Source organism: Panthera uncia, chromosome B1, assembly GCF_023721935.1.
Source record: "Panthera uncia isolate 11264 chromosome B1, Puncia_PCG_1.0, whole genome shotgun sequence".
Lineage (NCBI taxonomy): Eukaryota > Metazoa > Chordata > Mammalia > Carnivora > Felidae > Panthera > Panthera uncia.
Genome location: NC_064811.1, coordinates 55282671 through 55287403, shown reverse-complemented (window position 1 = coordinate 55287403; position 4733 = coordinate 55282671). Strand labels below are relative to the sequence as shown.

The following is a 4733-nucleotide window of genomic DNA, read 5'->3' as shown; positions in this document are numbered from 1 at the left end:
TGCTCTCTGAGTGCTAGACATTGGGTTCCTAGGTACTGGAAAGAACAAACAAGGTTTCTTTGTTCAGGGATGATTTCTAGGCCTCCCAGCTAGTCCAGCTTCCTCATTAAAATTTAATATTGTATAAAAACAAAACACATGAATAAAAAGTAAAGTCAGGGGGCGCCTGGGTGGCGCAGTCGGTTAAGCGTCCGACTTCAGCCAAGTCACGATCTCGCGGTCTGTGAGTTCGAGCCCCGCGTCGGGCTCTGGGCTGATGGCTGGGAGCCTGGAGCCTGTTTCCGATTCTGTGTCTCCCTCTCTCTCTGCCCCTCCCCCGTTCATGCTCTGTCTCTCTCTGTCCCAAAAATAAATAAAAAAACGTTGAAAAAAAAAAAAAGTAAAGTCAGATCTATAAATACAGAGAACAAATTGATTCTTGCCAGAGGGAAGGGGTAGAAGGGATGGGTAAAATGGGTGAATGGGAGAGGCGCCTGGGTGGGTCAGTCAGTTAAGCCTTGGCCTTTGACTCAGGTCATGATCTGGCTGCTCATGGGTTTGAGCTCCTCATGGGGCTCTGTGCTGACAGCTCAGAGCCTGGAGCCTGTTTTAGGTTCTGTGTGTCTGGTCTCATTTTGCCCCTCCTCTGCTCATGCTCTGTATCTCTCTCTCTCTCATAACAGTAAAAAAATTAAAATAAAAAAATGGGTGAATGGGAGAGAGAGATAGAGACTTATGAAATGAGTAAGTCATGGGAATCAATGGCACAGCATTGGGAACATGGCGAATGGTGTTGCGTAGCACTGTGTGGTGACAGATGGTGGCTAACCCTGCAGTGGGCACAGCATAGCATAAAGAGAAGTTGACTCACTATGTTGTATACCCAAAACTAATGTAACATTGTGTGCCAACTATACTCCAATAAAAAATTGACGAAAAAGAATTTAATATCGTATCTGATATTTCTTCCCAATTTTAGGTTGGTTTCTTGAATTACTGAGTTAAAAATGTTTGCTTATGCATCATATTTTCATTTTAAGGTATGATGCATGATGCACAAGTGATACATGTTCCAGAGTGTTCACACAGACACATGTCAGTGAGTTGTATTTGTGACCACACAGCCCTAGACTCTTATAATTAAAATATCAATTCTTATAAGAAATTCAAAGTAACACCTCCTACTGTTCTCATTTTAATGATTATTTCAAAACCTTTCCATTCCTTTGCCATATATCTCATGGTATTAGGTCAAAAGTGTGCACATCCAGACCGTATCTCTTGGCTTTCCTTTGCTGGATTGTCATGTTTCTCTACGGCATACTTGTAGATGGTACAAGTATAGTTTTCTTAGCACACTCCTGTTATCAGCCCTTGAGGCAAAAATGACAACTTACAAAAAGTCATATACTAGTCAATCAATGAATGCTGTGGCCTCATACATAGGGGTAATTTGTGGGTATTTTCTGCACAGAAATCATCTAGCTCTTTGGGACACATTCTTCCTATTAGTAATTCCTAGATCATGCTATCTTCTACTGTAATCTTTCATACAGGCAAAATCTTTCTGGATTCATTCCTTAATTTGTTCAAATAAATTTAGTACCTTGTCATAAATTTTATTGGGCATAAGAAAATATTTATCACTCTGCAGAGGGAGTGCCCTTACTTAATACTTCTGCTCATTGAAAAGAAATAAAGACCCCATGGGAAATATGTTAAACACAAATATATTTGTACTCCATAAACATTTTTCAATCAAATTTAACAGCAACAGCAACAGTAGTCATAAAATTGCATTGTAAAGAAATCCAAGACTTTTAAAATGTAAGATACACTTTAAGATAAAAACAAGCACATTCATATGCAAATTAAAAAAGTTTTACCTCATGAACATGGAAGAAGCACTTCTAAAACAAAGGAAAAATTAATTCCCTATGGTTATTTGACAACATCTGCACCCAGATTTCCATATTACTGAAGAATTTGTACAGTCTTATTAGTATAGTTTCTTTATTTTTGAAGTATGAATCACTAGTATAAATTGTTTGTTATTGTTATCAACATATGGTTTAGAACTAGGTACGTGCTCTCAAAAGTTTTACTTTGGCTGATGGATTTTGGTTTGTAATTTTCTACGTGTACATCAATCTTCCCAACCAACTGAAAGATGATTCAGCTGTTATTCATATACCTGGTTTTACTGCTCCCTTTCACCTCTCAGGTTTTGCTTGCATTAGGTGTGTGTGTGTGTGTGTGTATGTGTGTGTGTGCACTTGCACTTGTGTGTATATGTGTCACTTCTTTACAGTTGCAGTTGTTCTTCAATATTCAGTTGTTCTTCAATTAAGCTTCAATATATTTTAGAAATTCACCACAGATTATGCACAAGATAAGAATAAAAAATAGTGGAAAACTCATCATTTGCTATTTTAAGAATTAGAATTTAATTAATTTTAAGAGATAGGATAATATCTTGAAATTGCACAGGATGACAATAATAATTGTAAAATAGTTAACAATATCAAATAGCATTTAAGTTCCTATTGTATCCTAAGTATTCTGCCAAGCACTTTAGGTAATTATTTAATTCCCAAAATGATTCTATGAGGTAGGTGTCATAATTTTCTCCTTTTACAAAGGACGATGTTTAGCACACTCATTGGCTAGGATTAAAAATTTTCCTACAGCTATTTTTTTTTTTTTTTTTTTTGCAGCACAGTCTCATTTGTTTATGCCATGTTGAAGGTTGCTATGTCCATTTAAGCATTAAGTATATTTAAGTATACTCCACCAAATATTCCTTATGACTCTACCTAAATACCTTCAGCAATGAAACATCACTCCCACAGGAAGCCCAAGCCAGCTTTCCATAATTTGAAGACATAGACTCTTAAAATAATCTACATGGGATTCTGATTGCATGTAAGTTTATCTTCCTGTAGCCCACTGCATTTTTGTACTAACCTCTTCTCCTTGCTGGGTAGCCATTTTCAGTTAACACAACTTTATTATTTTATTTTTTTAAATTTCTTTTGAAAAGTTTGTCACAACACAGGGACCTGGCTGGCTCAGTCAGTTAAGCATCCAAATCTTGATTTCTGCTCAGATCATGATCTCTTTGTTCCTGGGATCCAGCCCCGTGTGTTGGACTTTCGCAGAGCCTGCTTGGGATTCTGTCTCTGTCTCTCTTTTCTCCTCCCCCCACTCCTATGTGCTCTCGTTCTCTCAAAATATATAAACTTTTTTTTTAAAGAAAAGTTTGTTATAACAAAACTCATGCCTATTAACATGTCTCTCTGCTGCACTGTTATCAAGACTATAATAACTTATGTCATTAACATGAATCTCTCCCTATCTACGATTATTCAATGGTTGTACTGTGGCTATAATTTTAGGAGTTTATTTACTTGCCTTTGTAAAAGCAACACACAAGATGCAAGACCATAATAGAAGCTTCATTTTGAGTGATCTTATGAAGATTAATTTTATAGTGGTTGTTTCAGAAAATATACAATATATATCTTAGTTATTTCTCTTTTCCTAGAGAGAGACAAAAGAATGCATGGCTTTATTAGTCTGAGTAGAAGCACCCTTAGCAGAAAATTTGGTCCTGCTATTAACTACTGTCCCCATGACCTAACAGGAATGATGCTACAACTCAAATTACCTGCTTTTGCAAATGTCCTTCAATAATTAATTGGCTTCTATCCAAACTTCTTTAAGTGGGAGTGAATTGATTTAGTTACATAGGGATACATTTTTGCAATTAATTTGTCATGGAGGGCTTAGCATAAACCATAACCAAGGTATGTGCCTTGGTTAGGCTCAGTCTTCTTCAAAGATAGTAAACTCAATCTCTGGTTGGTTGAATATTGGTTTATGTCTTCTCCCTTCTTCAAAATCATAAATTATCTCCCCTCTTAACAAAAAGTCAACATACAGACTTTTATATAATTTTATATATTAATATTTAATAATATATTTAATATATTATTTATTACTTATATATACCATACATATATATATAATTACACATTATTATATTATATATTTCTTATTTATATATTATGTATTATTATTAATATATATTATTAAATAATGTATTATTTAATAATATATACAATTTATTTAATAATATATATTACAATATATTACAATATATTACAATATACAATATGTTACAATATATTATAATATATATTATTATAGACATTTATTAATATTATTTAGTACCTCAAATTTGAAAAAATATGAATGCTCAATACGGAGTAATTTATTAGGAGTAATAATATCAGGTTCATGATATATTGCCAAATGAATATTCAGATGTTAAATATAGCTAACATATTTAATGGACTATTTCTAGTTATGGGTGATTTTAAAAATAATTTAAGTAATTCATTTTATCTTCTATAATCTATAATGTTTTTGTGAAGTGAAAATGTATTACTTGTATGCTAACTATACAAAGCATATTCTAATAATACAAAATGTTTTCAAGTTTTAGTTGAGACTGTGAATGCTTAATTACCTAATTTGTAACAAGACCTAGGCTGCAAAATTATATTCATGGGCAAAGCCCTGGAAATTATATACTCCATCCATTTCTCAAAACATATGTTTTATTTTAGGTCGCTTGTTTACATGTTCAACATGGTTTTGACCACATATTGGATGATCTTTGCTGTAATGTTCTTTGGTATTATACATCTGTTTTTTTGTTTTGCTTTGTGGTTTTTTTTTTTTTTTTT

At 33.6% G+C, this 4733-nt stretch overlaps 1 long non-coding RNA gene across 1 annotated transcript in view; it reads right to left on the bottom strand.

The window, feature by feature from the left end:
• Window positions 1-3386: 3386 nt before the first annotated feature.
• The window catches only part of LOC125922791 (uncharacterized), a 7131-nt gene continuing 5784 nt past the window's right edge, over window positions 3387-4733 (bottom strand). The window contains exon 3 of the long non-coding RNA XR_007457786.1: window positions 3387-3522. This is a non-coding gene — a long non-coding RNA (uncharacterized LOC125922791). The remainder of the gene's footprint in view (window positions 3523-4733) is intronic.